Source organism: Monodelphis domestica, chromosome 5 (assembly GCF_027887165.1).
Source record: "Monodelphis domestica isolate mMonDom1 chromosome 5, mMonDom1.pri, whole genome shotgun sequence".
Taxonomy (NCBI): Eukaryota; Metazoa; Chordata; class Mammalia; order Didelphimorphia; family Didelphidae; genus Monodelphis; species Monodelphis domestica.
Window position 1 is genome coordinate 186,078,464 of NC_077231.1, and position 18,087 is coordinate 186,096,550.

Sequence of the window (18,087 nt, forward strand, 5' to 3'; positions counted from 1 at the left end):
CCCTACTCCCAATCTTTTTTTTTTTTTTTGTGAGCATACTTAAGGATTTCAAACAAACATAGATGCTACTTCATTCAGACTTGCCCTGGAGTGAAAGCTCTATTGATAAACAATTACAATTACCCATCAACCTAAAATCAGTCAGAGAGCATGAAGAATAACATCAATAAAATGTCATCTTGTCCTTTTCTCTAACTATTCAAATAACTTGGGTTAAATTATTATGGCATGATCATTGTACCCTTCCTGAAATGGGAATAATCATAAAGTTATAGATAATCAGAGGAAGGAAGTACCTTAGAAATTATCTTCTAACCCATGCCTGAGCATCATATCCATTCTATGACATTTCTGCCAAATAAAGCATCTGTAAAGAGCTTACTTTTTGTAAAGCACTGTGCTAAGCACTGGGGCTACAAATGGAAAATTGAGACAATTCCTGATCTCAAGGAACTCACATTTTAATGAAGGATACAACACATATGGAAGATTTTAGCTGCAAGTCAGAGAGAAAGATCTCATGGTCCTTAGGGTATGGTAGCAAAGCAGATGGTAATGCCTCTTCTTTAATGCTATTTATGGTGACAAAATCTTATCTGATGATAGACCATTTGACAGTGTCAAAGACTTTGGTGCTAAAAATTTTCTTTCCTGACTCTTTGGTATAATCTTTGAGATTGTAACACTTACAGGAGCAGTTTCTAGGCTTCATCTCCACAGGAGTGGCTTCCCAGAGATGCTTGTAAGTAGTAGCCTAGAAGTTTTGTTATTACAAAGGCTCTTGGGTTCAAGGTCCTGAGCCTTCTCTATCAAGGTCTGAAGGAAAATGGTTAAGATGGTGGTGATTTGATTTATCTGGCATGAAAGAGAAACTCTTCTTGCAAGGAAGTTCATCCTTATATTGAGCCAAAATTTATCTCTCAGCAATTTCCAAAACTTACACTTTTTCCCTCTGAGGTTAGGCCTGATCCTTTTTCCACATGATAGGCTTGAATATATATTATGTTCCCATTAAGTCTTTTATTACACTGGCTAAACATTCCCAATTCATTCAACTAGTTCTCATGTTGTAGTTTCTGTTTATTTCATCACCATCTTCTACACATCAACTTCTCATTTACTTGAACTCTTCAATCAGTAAATCAAGAAACATTTAATGTGTCTACTATCTGTCAAATACAATGCTGTATGCTGAAGGTAGAAATTAAACTGTGCCTAACCTCTCAAGAAGCTCACATTATATTGGGGGAAATAGTATATACACCTATAAGCAAAGACAAAATACCTATGGGATAAATGCAAAGTAGTTTTGGAAGCTAGGTGATACAGGGAATAGAGTGCTGGACCTGCAATAGGGAGATCCTGAGTTCCAATCTAATTTCAGAGACTGATCACTTGGATAGCTCTGGTCAAGTCAACTAATGTGTGTTTGCTTCAGTTTCTTTATCAGTAAAATGGGGAAAATAATAGTACCTACTTCCCAAGGTGATTGCAGGAATAAAATAAACTAATACTTATAAAGCACTTGGTAAACCATAACTTGTTATATAAATTTTTGTTGTTGTTATGGTTGATTTTAGTTTTGCTCTACTCTATGTGATCCCATTTGGGGTTTTCTTGGCAAAGATCCTGGAGTGCATTCTTTTCTAGCTCACTTTATAGATGAGGAAACTGAGGCAAACAGAGATAAGTGACTTGCCCAGGGTCACACAGCTAGTAAGGGTCTGATACCAAATTTTGACTCAGGTCTTGATATACTGCATTATCTAGCAATAGAAATACTAGCTATTATTATTGTCGTTGTTGCTGAATTTGTTGCTGAATTAGTAGGAAGTGGAAAGGGGCAAATGCCCCTAGTCTATCAGGAAAAGCCTCTGTCTGGAAGTGGCTCTTGACCTGAGCTTTAAAGACTATTATGACTTCTCAGAGACAAGGGTGATAAGGGAGTGCATTCTAGGCAAGGGAAATGGAATGTCATATATGAAGAACAAGAAGGCTAGTTTGGTTGGAATGTGAATGAAGATGAATAATGAGTAATAGGATTAAAAAGGAAGATTGGTGTCAGTTTGTGAAGGGCCTTAAATGCTAGAGGAGTTTGTATTTTATTCTAGAAGCAACATTAGGCAATTCCTGGACTTTTTTGGTTAGAAGGGGATGTGATAAGACCTGTGTTTTATGAATATCACTAGCATGGCCACTGTGTGGAGGATGAACTAAAAGGGAGACAGACATGAGAGGTTAGAAAAGATCAATTAGAAGGTTTTTGCAATAGTCCAAACAAAAGGTGATGAGCTCTTACATTTTTGTGGATAAGGCCCAATACATAGGCAAAGGCTCAATAATGCTCAGAAAAGACACTTGATTGCTAGTGATGATATCTCCAAGAGGGCTCTAGCTCTTACTTCCAAGAAACTGAATCAGAATTAATAAGTTCAGGTTAGGAACAGAGGAATCTTTGGAGTGTTTGTGTGTAGCATGACTGATTAGATAAATCTTTAGTAAGATAAGAAGTTTGTCAAAAATAAATTGTACTTATCTGATGTTGTCCTGCCTGGAAGTTATTGCTGAGATATTGGGAATGCATAATAAAAAAGACTATTCCTATTCAATAAAAGCATATGGAGAGCACATGAAGTTAGAGGAAAAGAAAGTCCACCTCCTGTTCAGGACCAAAGCATGATTAAAGAGAGTTCATCTTTAACTCTAACAATCCAGTTTTCTCAACAGGCAAAAAAAACCCTGTTTTGTTAGCACATTGCCTTGCTAGGTAATTTTTGAGATCCAAAATTGCTTGGTTTAAGGAAAAATTTCCCTTTTATCTTAAGAATATAGTGATAGAATTATTTTATGTTCTTTTCTTTCTCTTTTTCCATTGGACAAACTTGGATATTCATAGAATCATAGAACCTAAATTGGAAGAGATTTCCAAGGTCATCTAGCAGACCACAAACACAATAAAGCAAGAATCCCCTTTATGGCACTCCCCAACAAATAATTATAAAGCCTTTACTTGAAAGCAGCCAGTATTGGGACTTCACTAGCTTACAAGAAAGTCCTTTTACTTCACAGAAATCTAATTTTAAAGTTTTCATTATATTGAACTAAAATTGACATCTCTATACCATCTACCCTCTATTTCTAGTTCTGTTCTTCTAGACATAATAAAAATATAATATCTTAAATACTTGAAAAAACTATCATGTCCTTCCCAAGTTTTCTCTTTTCTATGCTACATATGTTTAGTTCTTCCAACCAATTATAGTATAAACCATTTCCCCCTTAATTCAGTTGCCTTATTAGACATTTCCTAGATTCCTTGAGCAGTTTGCTCAAACTTCATATATAAATGGACTCAGACTTTCTTATCAAATTTACACATGATAAAAATCTACAAAGAATAAGATAAAGAATGACACAGTCTAAAAAAACCTTCAGAAGTCTAGAACAATGGGTCATATCTAATGTGATTAAAGTTAGTAGGGATATATTTAAAGACCTATCCTGGATTTAAAAAAAAAAAGAAAAAAATTCAGGAGTATAATATACTTATGACAAGACAGCAGGTTAAAAGATCACAAAATACAAGTTTGGCATGTGTCAGTGATATAACATGACAATCAAAAACATGCCATGTGGCTGCTAAAGTCAATATTCAACTTTTACAGGAGTAGCATTCCTAGAAGCGAATGAAAGTCAAAATCATGAATAGTGATACATTGAATTGTGAGAAATAGTGGGGTAGGCAACACCACCACTACTAAGGCTCTATCCCAAATGGATCAGATATAGGGGACTAGGGAGAAAAGATCTATTTGTACAAAAATATTTTAGTTTCTTTTTTAATGTATCATTAGAGTTCATCTTGGGATATGGTATGAAATGTTAGTCAATGCAAGTTTTTGCCAGACTTTTTTTTTTCCAATTTTCCCTGAAGTTTTTTATTGGTAAGAGTTTAGTCCTGTAACTGAGATCTTTGGGTTTATTGACTAGTAGACTACTAGCTTCATTTATGCAATGACATATATTCATATGACGTACTGAAGCACAATTTATAATCAGTTCCACTGACTGACCTCTCTATTTTTAAACCACCGATACAATTTTTTCATTTGGATGATTACTACTTTGTAGCACAGTTTGAGATGATACTAGTAAATCCTCTTTCATACCACTTTTCATACCAGTATTATACCACTTTTATTCATTATTTCCCTTGAGATTCTTGACTTTTTGTTCTTCCAGATGAATTTCATTATTTTCTCTTGTTCTATATAGTAATGCCATAGTTTGATTTGTATGGCACTGAAGAAATAAATTAATTAGGCATCACTGTCATTTTTACTCTCCTACCTAAGCCTTCTTGTTGAATAACTAATATGTTAAAATTTATTTTTTCTTGTCTTTATTACCATAAATGTTGCTTCTTACTTGAATTCATATACAACTTTTGCATGTCTTTATAGGTATTGCCCCAAATATTTCATATATTTTATAGTTATCTTAAATGAAGTTTCTCTTTAAGTCTCTTCTTTTAGGCTTTGTTGGTACTATTCAGAAATGCTGATAATGTATGTAGATTCTATATCCTGCAACTGTTGTTAAAGTTATTCTTTACATTGTGTCATTTGCAAAAAAAACATAGTTTTTCTTCCTCTTTGCCTATGCTTATTCCATCATTTTTTACTCTTAATTATAGCTTCGGCAAATAGTAGTGGTTATAATATACATCCTTTCTCTAGCCCAGATCTCACAGAAAAGTACTAGCATTTATCCCTATTACATATACTGGCTCTTGGTTTTAGATTGCTTTGGCTACAACCTGAAATTTTTGGTATATTGCCTAATTATTAATCATCTTTAAGGAAATTGTTTTTCATGACTTCTTTTTTTGATCCATTAATTCCTTAGAATTAAGTTATTTAGTTTGCAGTGAACTTTTAATAATTTCCTCAGAAGTTATATAGTGAATATAATTTTTCCAAAATTGTAATCAAGGGTATGTTTCATATTATTGCTTTACTGCATTTGTTTGCTAGGTTTTTATGCCTTAATATATAGTTTTTGTATTTGTGCCATACACAACATAGCACAGCTGCTATGCACATTCTTTCTATTTCCATTTTATAATTACCATTGAGTTATCATATCTAACCTTCCTAAAATTATATTCTTGACCTTAACTTCTTTCTTGTTTCTGTTTTGGGAATAAATTGTGGCATTCCACACTTGTAGTTTTACTATTTCTCCCTATATCTCATTTAACTTTTTCCTCAAATGTTTAGATGTTCTGTCATTTGGTATATATATGTATGTATATATGTGTGTGTGTGTGTGTGTACATATATATAATATTTAATTAATTCATTTCCTGTGGTAACTTTCAGCAAAATGTAATTTCTCTGTTTATCTCTTGTCTATTTTTTTCTGTTGTCTTGGCTGAGATCATGATTACTATATATAGCTCAAAGTCTGGGAGAGAAAAAAAAAAGCCCTAACTATTAGAGCTGTCAAAATAGTCTTCTAGTTAGGCTTGTATGGAAATTTGGAAAGATCGCCATAGAGGGAATTCATTTTTGGATCAGATTAGATGAAAATTGCGGTGATTAGATGATTTATTTAAGTCCTTTTATCCTTTCTAGATCTTGCATTCTATGATTTGATGGCAATAACTTGAAATTATATCAGGATCAAGAAAAAAAATTAGAATGGGTAAGATGGAAGAATGTTTATTGTCAAAGGAAAAGAAGCCAATAGAGAGAGGGAAATAAAGATGAGGGAGGGAATAATAATCAATGGATCAAGTTCTTAGAGGAGATAGGTAGAGATTTCCACCTAACTCTATAGATTGAAAGGAGAGAGTAGAAGACATGATGTTATAAAATTTTTTGGAAGAAGGCAGTTAAGGGAGTTCATATCTGATAGTTTCAATCTCCTCAGGAAAGGAGTAGATGAGATCATCTGGTAAGGAAGGGGAAGGAATAGAATTAGAAGACTGAGAGAGGAAATTTTGGAAACAGTCACTATAGTGAGAGAATCTATTAATGATCATTATGCATCAGTGAAGGCTCATCAAGGTTAAATAGCATAAGTTGTTAGTAGATTCAGTGTATACTTTGGTGACTTCTTTTGGTATCACTTGGATGAGTAGACTAGCTAATGGGGCATAACAATTTCCTTAGTATTCAGTGTCTCATATTGATTTCCATTTTACAGAAAAAAAAAGAATCAGAAAGGATGCAGCAAGTCATCTAGTCCTTCTATTGTGATATCAGGAATCCTTTCTACATTGCCCCCAAGAAGTGCTCATCCCAGCTTCATATGAATGGCATAAGGAGGGAGAATCCCTAAATGTCAAAGTAGCTCATTTCATTTTTTTACATAGTTCTAATGATTAGGAAGATACTGCCCACTTGATTTAGATAAGTTTCCCTGAAAGGAGTATAGTAGATAGAAAGTTGAATAAATGGATGAGAGGCTCTTAAATCAGGAAGATCTGGTTTCAAGTTACACCTCTGATTCATACTGACTGAATGGCCCAAGAAAAGTGACTTAATTTTCAGATCTATTAGCAACTAAGATTATAATTTTGCAGAGAATTTGTCAACCTTCCTTGGCTTAGGAAGTTTCCTCATGTGGAATTTCCCTATGCCATTGAAATCATAGGTCTAAACTTTATACTTACCGAGCAACATTTTAAGTCATATTTACAACTGTTTTAAGCAACACATCAGTGTTACTATCTATCAAAATAATTTAATTGATATGGCCTCTTATCCTTGAGAATTGAGAACTCCTGGTGCACTAAAAACTGGAATATTAACAGCTAATTCTTTTCCATTGGGCTTCTTGAGTCATCAAAGCTGACTCCACAGCTAGGAGAGAAACTGCAAAGCAACTGAGTGAATATTTTTTCATTTATTCATTTATTTAATAATCATCTATCAAGAGTCCATCTCATGAAAAGCATTGTGCTATATGAGTACATTATTTAACAGTCCTTAGGTATGCCTAGGAGGCATTAACATTATGTACATGAATACCAGGAACCATCTCTCTTTAGTCTGTTAAGTGTTTTGTTATGGTTAGCTACTATTAACATAATGCAAAGCAAATTTCTTGAACCTAATGATGACTGTGTAAATGGTATTACTGCTACTGGTTTTTAAATACATCTCAAAGGAATTTGTGAAAAGTAAGAAAGTTAGGGAATGAACAGGGAGTATCAATAGAAACAACAAGCATGATAGTTGTAATGTAAACGTTGAAATCCCAACAATGGATTACTTTTGGATTTACTTTTTTTAAACCCTTACCTTCCATTTTGGAATCAATACTGTTACAGAAGAGTGGCAATGGGGGTTAGGTGACTTGTCCAGGGTCACATAGCTGATCACAGTGGACAACTTTTAATGTTCTATTATTGTAGAGGTCAATGGGACATGAGAGTCCTGTGCTAAGGGGAATCTTATTAGTGGAGTTATAGCTACTGCAAATAGTCCACCAAATTTCCTAAGAAGCTTTAGGGTTTTTATGAGGAAATAGCTTTATAATCTTTATTACACTAAATAAATTTGTGATCTGTGACATATGATGTGTGACATGGTAAAAAGAATGCTGTATCTGGAACCACAAGTATTAATTAATTTGTCATGGAGTTGGGGGGAGTCTACATCTTGCCTCTGCCACTTACTACCTTTGAGATTTTGGTCAAATCATTCCACTAATCCACTAATATGACATCAGTTTCATTATTTATAAAGAGGTTGGACTTGATGATTTTTAAAAATTTTTTTAAACATTATTTTATTTGGTCATTTCCAAACATTATTCATTGGAAACAATGATCATTTTCTTTTCCTCCCCCCGCCCTCCTCCCACCACCTCTCCAATACCCAATGCACGATTCCACTGGGTATATCACATGTGTTCTTGATTCGAACCCATTTCCATATTGTTGGTATTTGCACTAGAGTGTTCATTTTTAGTCTCTCCTCAGTCATATCCCCTCCACCCCTGTAGTCAAGCAATTGCTTTTCCTTGGTGTTTTTACTCCCACAGTTTATCCTCTGCTTGTGGATAGTGTCTTTTTAGATCCCTGCAAATTGTTCAGGGACATTGCATTGACCCTAATGGAGAAGTCCATTACCTTTGATTGTACCACAGTGTATCAGTCTCTGTGTACAATGTTTTCCTTGTTCTGCTCCTTTTGCTCTGCATCACTTCCTGGAGGTTGTTCCAGTCTCCATGGAATTCCTCCACTTTATATGCACACTCATCTACATCACAGATGAAAGCGCACAAAGAAAATCGTCATCCTCGGTTACCGAAAGACTACTACTAATAATTATTCCTTTTAGCACAATAGTATTCCATCACCAACATATACCACAATTTGTTCAGCCATTCCCCAATTGAAGGGCATCCCCTCATTTTCCAATTTTTGGCCACCACAAAGAGTGCAGCTATGAATATTCTTGTACAAGTCATTTTCCTTATTATCTCTTTGGGGTACAAACCCAGCAGTGCTATGGCTGGATCAAAGGGCAGACAGTCTTTTATCACCCTTTGGACATAGTTCCAAATTGCCTTCCAGAATGGTTAGATCAATTCACAACTCCACCAGCAATGAATTAATGTCCCTACTTTGCCACATCCCCTCCAGCATTCACTGCTTTCCTCTGCTGTCATGTTAGCCAATCTGCTAGGTGTGAGGTGATACCTCAGAGTTGTTTTGATTTGCATCTCTCTGATTATCAGAGATTTAGAACACTTTTTCATGTGCTTATTAACAGTTTTGATTTCTTTATCTGAAAACTGCCTATTCATGTCCCTTGCCCATTTAAGTACAATGTCAATTGGAGAATGGTTTGATTTTTTTTTGTACAATTGATTTAGCTCATTATAAATATGAGTAATTAAACCTTTGTCAGAGGTTTCTATGAAGATTGTTTCCCAATTTGTTGCTTCCCTTCTGATTTTAGTTATATTTGTTTTGTTTGTACAAAAGCTTTTTAATTTGATGTAGTCAAAATTATTTATTTTACATTTTGTGACTCTTTCTATGTCTTGCTTGGTTTAAAGTCTTTCCCTTCCCAAAGGTCTGACATGTATACTATTCTGTGTTTGCCTAATTTACTTATGGTTTCGTTCTTTATGTTCAAGTCATTCACCCATTTTGAATTTATCTTGGTGTAGGGTGTGAGGTGTTGATCCAAACCTAATCTCCCCCACACTGTCTTCCAATTTTCCCAGCAGTTTTTATTGAATAGTGGATTTTTGTCCCAAAAGCTGGGATCTTTGGGTTTATCATATACTGTCTTGCTGAGGTCACTTGCCCCCAGTCTATTCCACTGATCCTCCTTTCTGTCTCTTAGCCAGTACCAAATTGTTTTGATGACTGCTGCTTTGTAATATAGTTTCAGATCTGGGACTGCAAGGACCCCTTCCTTTGTATTTTTTCATTATTTCCCTGGATATCCTTGATCCTTTGTTATTCCAAATGAACTTTGTTATGGTTTTTTTCTAAATCAGTAAAGAAATTTTTTGGGTGTTCAATGGGTATGGCACTAAATAGATAAAAAAGTTTGGGTAGGATGGTCATTTTTATTATATTGGCACGTCCTATCCATGGGCAGTTAATGTTTTTCCAATTGCTCAAGTCTAGTTTTAGTTGTGTGGAGAGTGTTTTGTAGTTGTGTTCATATAGTTCCTATGTTTGTCTCAGGAGAAAGATTCCTAGGTATTTTATTTTGTGTAAGGTGATTTTGAATGGGATTTCTCTTTCTAGTTTTTGCTGCTGAGCTGTGTTGGAGATATATAGAAAAGCAGATGACTTATGTGGGTTTATTTTGTATCCTGCAACTTTGCTAAAGTTGTTGATTATTTCAATTAGCTTTTTGGTTGAATCTCTAGGATTATTTAAGTAGACCATCATGTCATCTGCAAAGAGCAATAATTTGGTCTCCTCCTTGCCTATTTTGATGCCTTCAATTTCTTTTTCTTCTCTAATTGCTACTGCTAGTGTTTCTAGTACAATGTCAAATAGTAGAGGTGATAATGGGCATCCTTGTTTCACTCCTGATCTTATTGGGAATGCATCTAGTTTATCCCCATTGAAGATGATATTAGCTGATGGTTTTAGATATATACTGTTTATTCTTTTTAGGAATGACCCTTCTATTCCTATGCTTTCTAGTGTTTTTAATAGGAATGGGTGTTGTATTTTATCAAAGGCTTTTTCTGCGTCTATTGAGATAATCATGTGGTTCTTGTTGGTTTGCTTGTTCATGTGGTCAATTATGTGGATAGTTTTCCTAATGTTGAACCAGCCCTGCATCCCTGGTATAAATCCTACTTGATCATGGTGGATGACCCTTCTGATCACTTGCTGGAGTCTTTTTGCTAGTATCCTATTTAAGATTTTTGCATCTATATTCATTAGGGATATTGGTCTATAGTTTTCTTTCTCTGTTTTTGACCTGCCTGGTTTTGGAATCAGTACCATGTTTGTGTCATAAAAGGAGTTTGGTAGAACTCCCTCTTTGCTTATTATGTCAGATAGTTTGTATAGTATTGGAATGAACTGTTCTCTGAGTGTTTGATAGAATTCACTTGTGAATCCATCAGGCCCTGGGGATTTTTACTTAGGGAGTTCTTTGATGGCCTGTTGGATTTCATTTTCTGATATGGGATTTTTTAAGAATTCTATTTCTTCTTCTGTTAGTCTAGGCAGTTTGTATTTTTGTATATATTCATCCATATTGCCTAGATTGGTATATTTATTGCCATATAATTGGGCAAAGTAATTTTTAATGATTGCCTTAATTTCCACTTCATTGGAGGTGATGTCCCCCTTTTCATCTTTGATGCTGTTAATTTGCTTTTCTTCTTTCCTTTTTCTAATTAGATTGACCAGTACTTTGTCTATTTTGTTTGTTTTTTCAAAGTACAGCTTCTAGTCTTATTTATTAAATCAATAGTTCTATCACTTTCTATTTTATTAATTTCTCCCTTAATTTTTAGGATCTCTAGTTTGGTTTTCTTCTGGGGGGGGTAATTTAATTTAATTTAATTCGCTTTTGAGTTTTTTTATTTGCATTTCCAATTCATTGATCCCTGCTCTCCCTAGTTTCTTAATATATGCACTCAGGGATATGAAGTAATATTTTTGGTATGGAGGGCCTTTCATGCCCTTCTAGGGCAGCTCTCCAACCTCTGACCCTCACCTGACACCCAGCTCTCACTTGTGGCTCCCAGTAGCTTCTAGCATGCGGCAGCGGCCACACCCCGGGCAACGGGTTCTACAGGCTGGCTAAACCTTGTGAGGGTAGCCATTGGGTCATCGACCCCTGGTGAACCAGGGCTTTGCTCACCCAGCATGTGAAGACTATTTTGGAGGAACAGATGGAAGAAACCAACAAGAAGGTTCAATGGCTGAGATGGCGATGCAGCAAGGCACTGTGGAGTGCTTAGGGCATGTTGGAGCACAAAAGACAACGCGGCCATCCAATGCAGCTGAACAAGTTCCCAGGTGTAACGACTTTTTGTGCCACTGGACCTAGGCTTTCAACGCCGAGAAAGTGGGACTGTCTCTGTGCATCGACTTTCCCACTTAAATCTTCATGCACAAGTGTCTTTGTGCACAAAAAGGCACAAAGTCAATCATCATCCTTGGTTACGGAGAGACTACTACACTGCTTTGGCTGCATCCCAAAAGGTTTGAAAGGACGTCTCGCCATTGTCATTTTCCTTGATGAAATTATTAATTGTTTCTATGATTTCTTCTCTAACTAAATGATTTTGGAGTATCATATTGTTTAATTTCCAATTAATTTTTGATTTGGTTTTCCATGTACCGTTACTGATCATTATTTTTATTGCCTTGTGATCTGAAAAGGCTGCATTTATTATTTCTGCTTTTCTGCATTTGTATGCCATGTTTCTGTGACCTAATATATGGTCAATCTTTGTGAATGTGCCATGTGGTGCTGAGAAGAAGGTGTATTCCTTTTTGTCCCTATTTATTTTTCTCCATACATCTATTAACTCTAATTTTTCTAAGATTTCATTCACTTCTTTTACCTCTTTCTTATTTATTTTTTGATTTGTTTTATCTAAATTTGATAATGGTTAGTTCAAATCTCCCACTAATATGGTTTTACTGTCTATTTCTTCCTCAGTTCTCCTAGTTTCTCCATTAGAAATTTGGGTGCTATATTATTTGGTACAAACATGTTGATTAGTGATATTTCCTCATCATCTAAAGTCCCTTTTAACAAAATATAATTACCTTCCCTATCCCTTTTGATCAGGTCTATTTTTGCTTTGGCTTTATCAGATATCATGATTGCAACTCCTGCCTTCTTTCTGTCAGTTGAGGCCCAGAAGGGCTTACTCCATTCTTTAATTCTGACCTTGTGGGTGTCTACCCGCCTCATGTGTGTTTCTTGAAGACAACATATGGTAGGGTTTTGGATTCTAATCCATTCTGCTATTCGTCTACGTTTTATGGGTGAGTTCATCCCATTCACATTCAAAGTTATGACTGTCACTTGTGGACTCCCTGGCATTTTGATATCCTTCCCTAATTCTAACCTTTCTTCTTCAGCTCTACCTTTTAGTCCAGTGATTTACTTTAAATCAGTCCCCCTTGTCCCCTCCCTTGATATGTTTCCCTTTCTAGCCCCTCCCTTTTTGTGTCCCCCCCCCCTTGGTTTTTCCTTCTCCCTGTCCTTGTTGGGTAAGATAGAATTCACGATCCCAATGGATCTGGATGTTCTTCCCTCGTAGAGTTGATTTCCCTGAGAGTAAGGTTTAGGTAAAAACTCTCTTCCTCTCCTTCTTATAGGAGTTTTCTTCCTCTCCCCTTCCCGTGTGAATCTTTGTGTGAAAAAGATTATTCTATTTGGTTTTTCTTTTCCTCCTATTTACACATTACATTTTCCCTACATATTAATATATATATATATAGATTGATATAAATGTAGTCCTTATAGAAGATAATTTGAATAAAAGAAAAGAAAACATTTTTCTCCTTTTCCCTTTCCTTCATATCTACCTTTTCACATATCCCATGCTCTTTGTTTTTTGATATCTAACTTTCCACAGAGCTCTGGTCTTTTCTTTGCAAAAACTTGGAAATCTTCTATTTTGTTGAATGCCCATACTTTCCCTTGGAAGTATATAGTCAGTTTTGCTGGATAGCTGATTCTTGGTTGAAGACCCAGTTCTCTTGCCTTTCTGAAAATCATGTTCCATGCCTTACGGTCATTCAGAGTGGAACTTGCAAGGTCTTGTGTGACTCTGATTGGCATTCCTTTATATCTAAATTGACTTTTTCTGGCTTCTTGTAAGTTTTTTTCTTTTGCTTGAATGCTTTGGAATTTGGCAATTACATTCCTGGGAGTTGTCTTTTGGGGATTTAGTGTAGAGGATGTTCTGTGAGCTCTTTCAATGCCTGTATTGCCCCCTCGTTCTAGAATCTCTGGGCAATTTTCTTTGATTATATCTTGTATTACGATGTCGAGTTTGCTGTTTATTTCTGACTTTTCTGGTAGTCCAATTACTCTCAAATTATCTCTTCTTCCTCTATTTTCCAGGTCTGTCACCTTGTCAGTGAGATATTTTGTGTTCCCTTCTAATTTCTTGGTTTTTTGGCTTTGCTTTATTCATTCTTGCTCCTTTGCAAGTTCATTGTCTTCCAGTTGCCTGATGCTGACCTTTAAAGCCTGCTTTTTCCTTTTCAGTTTGGTCAAACCGGTTTTGTAGTTGCTTGAATTCCTTTTGCGTTATTTCCCACTTTTCCTGCTAGAAGGCTTCCATCTTTTTAGTCATTTCCAATTCAAATTCTTCAAGAGTTTGTGGAGAGTTTCCATTTCCTTTGGAAGGTTTCAGAGCATTTGCTTGTGTTTCCTCTTCTATCTCCTCTGTATTTTGAATTTTTGCTCCATAAAATGTGTTCAAAGTCACCCCCTTCTTCTTGTTTTTCTTGGTGTTTTGAGGCTTTTGTACTTCTGTACTGTTCGCCATCTTTCTCTGAGTGAGGAGGACTCCTCTTCGTGTATCTGTCTGATGTTCAGAGGCTTTAGCCCCAGGCAAATTGTCTGTTCTCTGCAGCTGTTCTGTCTTCCCGGGGAAGCCTGGAATTTGCTGGTGTTTTGGGTGTTACTGCTCTCCTCAGTTCCCTCCCAATGTTTCTCCTTTGCCTTACTTCCACGATCTGAGCCTGGCTCAGCACTGTCCTCAAGGTATCTCAGTGCCTTTACCTGACCCTGCACTCTGAGGGGGGAGGGGCCATGGCTTCCCTGAGCTCTGAGGGCTCCTGATAGGATTAAGTTCAACTGGGTTGGGCTGAGTGTGCCCTGATGCAGGGACCTTCCGTGAAACTCAGATTTAAGGATCCATCCAGGGGGCTACAGGCTCCCCCCAGTCTCTCTCAGTTTCCCTGCCTTCTGTGTCGGGTGCCCCCACGACTGGCTCAGGTTGTTTTCCAAATGCGGCCTTCAGAATAGCTGGCCCTGAGGTCCTTTTGCTGGCCCTGAGGTTCCTGCTGCTGCCTCAGGCGTAGAGCTCTAGGTTGGGGGGGATGGGTCCTGGAACCTTCTTTCTGCCTACCCCTTAAATCCAAATGATCTAGGGTTCTGGCTTTTGGGGGGCCGTACCTTTTGTCCAGGTCCAGAAGGAAGGTTCCCAGGGTCTGTCCTGTTGTTTGTTTTGAATTTCGGTGCCCTAGGAACATATAGTTTGAGATCGGTAAGGAAGGCTTTTTGGAGATCTGAACTTTAGCTCTGTCTAAGCCGCCATCTTGACCAGAAGTCAGACTTGATGATTTTTAATGGTTCAGATAAAAAAATCTATGATCCTCTAATTTTTATATGAGTGCTTACTATTGTAGTGGACATATACTGGGAAGATTTCTATTGAATAGAGCTAAATGCATCTAAAATGAATCAGGACAGCTTCTCTCCACTCAGCCCCACCAACCAAAAGAGAGTCAAAATCATATAACCATTTGAAAGATGTAACCAAACAAATGATTGACTATACGATTTACTAGTATTAAGTGAGGCTTAAAACAGGGATATGTATTCTCATCAACATTGTTTACCATTATCATGTAGCAGTGAAAATTCCAGTATAGAAACCAAATGGTTAAGAGATTCCCTATAAATGATGAAATACTATAGATGTTCTTCTTTGTGGAAACCATTGTGCTGATGGCAGCAAGCTCCCAAACAGAACAGTCTCCTAAATGTGATCCACAATGACTTTGACTTAGCAATCCACAAAGGAAAAATCAAAAGGATAAAGAATTATTGTCTAGATTGTATAGGTTAGATATGTGTTGGATAAACAATGAATAGAGCTAGTCCATAAAGTATGTATATCTCAAACAGATAGTGTGAGTAGATGATAAACTACACCCACAATTAAAAAGACTTAAAAGTAGGCTGGATTGCCACTGAGAATTTATTTAAGTGTTTCTAACGACTCCTGGAACAAAGAACTAACTTTTAGATACTAACATTCTTCCAGTGATACTATATCTATACTATATATGAAGTACTATAGTTTCCGAAGAATTAAGCTGAGGTTCATTCAGAAAACTATTAAGAGATTCAAGGTGAGTATGGATAGGGCACAACACATTAATAATGGAGAATTACATTGAAGAAGTGTCAAAAAGGGTATAATCAGAGATGTATAAACAAAAGAAAATAGGTTATGTAATAGGGGTCAGGGAATAAATGATTCATGCAGGCTATCCATCATTATCCTCACAATATCAAGAAAAGTAGAACATCTAACTCATATATAGTAGACCTTTGTGTATCGGTTTTATGGAGAATGGGAACCAGAATTGCAATTTGTACTGATGGAATGTTGCCTATATTAATGCCTGGCACCGAATGCTTAATAAAAGTTTTTTGATTAATTTATGACATCACAGATCCATTTAAGCATTAAATTTTATATTAGTGAGCATCTAGACACTTTTAGGATTTGGAAAATACCTAATTGATTTTCAAATTTTGGGGGACAATAAAATCCTAGTATTTTTCTTGACCAGTGCTACTGTCCTTAGTTTTTAGCAGCATATATTATTGAGGTATTTTGGTATAATGGATAAAGCTCTGGGCTTGAAATTAGCACAGTTTGGATCCAGATCCTACTCATATGTTTATTAGCTGTACAATCCTTCACAAGTTATTTAACTACTTTCGGTTCCAGTTTCCCCCATTTATAAAATAAGCAGTTTAGAAATAAAACTTCCAAAGTCCCTATAATCTCTAAATTTATAATCTTATGATCCTATAAGGGAAATGGAGTTCATGGGTTTTGTTTGGCCAGGTGTAAATAAACATGAGTCCCAGAAGATACAAATTTATTAAAATTCAGGGATGTAGTGGGTTTTAAACTTGTCAAAGACATTTTCCTAGCCTTGACTTATATGGTACACTTTCTGTAATTTTCCATTTTAAGACATTAATCTGATTTCAAAGCTCATCAAGCTTACCTAACTATAATTAAGGTTGTTAGAATTTTATTCAATTTTCTCACTTACTCAACCAAAATAGATGATGAATGTAGGTTTTAATAACATTAAAGCAACTAGGATGCAGAAAAACAACAGCATTGAATAAAAGCTTCCCAGTTTTCTTTTAGATTTCAAGATCAACAGGTCAATTTTTGACAATGAATAGCCACTGCTACTCTTATAGCATTTCATTTATATCATCTTTGCAATACAATTTAAAAAAAAACACTATTCATAAAGGAAATCTTTGTGTCATTGCAGATTATTTCTTTCTCTCAGAATTTGGAATTTAAAGAACTAAATGACTCAAAAATAGAGTAAGGACATTTTACCTCTTTAAAAGAGGACAGGGGGCAACTAGGTGGCTCAGTGGATTGAGAGCCAGGTCCAGAGATGGGAGGTCCTGGGTTCAAATATGAGCTCAGATGCTGCCTAGTTGTGTCACCCTGGGCAAGTCACTTAACCCCCATTGCCTAGCCCTTACCACTCTTCTGCCTTAGAACCAATATACAGTATTGATTCTCATTTGGAAGGTAAGAGTTTTTTTAAAAAGGACATATTTTATTAGTAAGTAAATAGTTTCTTTTTCATTTCATATAGTACATCTTCACCACTCCCTAAATCTTCTCTCTACTCCTATACTACACAAAATATGAAACAAAGACAAACATGAGACAATTCTAATGATAAAGAACAGATTTCCACAAAGAAGATTAGTAAGGTTCACTTACATCTCTTAGGCTGTGTTACACTGCTTCCAACAAGATAATAATTTTATGTCATATCGTCACCATTTAAAGGTAACTGAACTTTTAAAACCAAGAATGATATTGCAAAACAAACTATTAAAGCCAAATGGAATTTAAATTCACTTTACCTAGCATTTCAAACTAAATGCAGAGGGAAAATAGATTCATTTATAGGAATGCTCATTAGAAATCAAATACAGAGTAAAAATTAATTTACATACTCAAACAGTTTCAGTGCAAGACTATAAATACAAATCTAGATGAAAATGTACATCAGTATAAATTTTAATACTTAGTACACTCAATTCTGAGTACTTTCTCAGACACAACACACTTATGTGGTCTTTCTTTTTCGGTTGTATTTTTTTTTTAATCTAAGGCTAGAAAAACTGTAAGCAAAATTTCCTGAAAAGGTCAAATTTGTTTTGTTTTAGTCTAAAGGGCAAGAAGGAGAGGAAACTTATAGGAAAATGGCGGGGAGACACACATGAGACACCTATAATATGATCCCTTCCTTTCTATGATAAATCATTATTATGAGCATCATTACCTTCTGTAAGTTCTTAAACAGATACAATTATGGTTATATATTTAAAAGCAAATTTCTCATTTATCAGATATTCAAATATGCCCAGTGATATATGTGATTATAAAAAGATACAGAAGTTTTCCTGTAAAGATGGTGGAATGAGATATTTTAAAAGAGAAAAATTCCTCCCTTATCTCTTATATTAAAAAAAAAAGAGAAACACTAGAGAAGAAAAACAATTAAAAGCACAGAAGATAACGCAAATATACTAA